Source organism: Seriola lalandi, unplaced genomic scaffold (genome assembly GCF_002814215.2).
Source record: "Seriola lalandi dorsalis isolate HSWRI2012SDOR001 ecotype SW California unplaced genomic scaffold, Sedor1 jcf7180002054496, whole genome shotgun sequence".
In the NCBI taxonomy this organism is placed as follows: Eukaryota; Metazoa; Chordata; class Actinopteri; order Carangiformes; family Carangidae; genus Seriola; species Seriola lalandi.
The window spans coordinates 1-952 of record NW_019525049.1 but is presented as its reverse complement, the minus strand read 5'-3'; positions in this window follow the sequence as shown (position 1 = coordinate 952).

Below are 952 nucleotides of genomic sequence, written 5' to 3'. Positions count from 1 at the left end.
GACAACTGAAGGGTTCAGGTCTGTATGTGGACCAGTTGACTGTAGGAGGTAACCAGGTGATCTCTGTACTACAGCTGATGGTTGTTTTTTATTATTGGATGATTTGTGGCTGTGTAACGTCTCAGATCAACAGCTGCACATTGTTTCTGGTGAGAACACTCGAATGGTTAAACTCGTCTCTCTGGGTTTTGTCTCAGATTATTAGGAACAGTAGAGCTGAACCAGCATTGAGGTGGTCTTTTGGTTTTCCTCTCTCACTAATCCTCCTGCTTGATGGATGCAGGTTCCCTCTGAAGTGACGGTGAATCCTGACCTCCATCCCGACCCCTGACCCCTAGGTCCTGACCCCCTCTCAGCTCTCCTCTAACAGCTGGATTACAACATCTGACTTGACAGCGATCAGTGGAGAGATTTGCTTTATTCATGGGAGCAGATACTATTATCAGCTGGTGATTGTTGGCTTAGTGATCAATAAGTTGAGTGTTGGGTGTCTCTGGTCGTTTTTAGTCAAGTGGTTGATCTCAGTGTTGTCTGCTGTTGTGTGAAGGTCTATCATAATCTCAGTTGGTTGTTGTTGTGCAGCATAAAGATTCATTTCCTGACTCTGTTGCTTTTGTGTTGGATGTGAAATGTCTGCTCAGTTAAAGCTGCAGTGATTAGTCAATTAATCAATTGTGTGTGTGTGTGTGTGTGTGTGTGTGTGTGTGTGTGTCTGTTTATACATATATAATGTATAAAAACTGATTTAGTGACGGTCAACAGTCATGTGATGTAATGAACTGTGACTCGTGTTAATCAGAATAATCAAGGACAGTTTTTATCTGAGGAGAAACTTGTCAGACGTTTCAGAACAAGATGGAGAGTTAAAGTTGTGATTCACTGCGTCTCTGTTCATTAAAACCATCATCCGTCTGTGTGGTGGACTGGGACCCGGCTGGGATGTGGTTTTCAG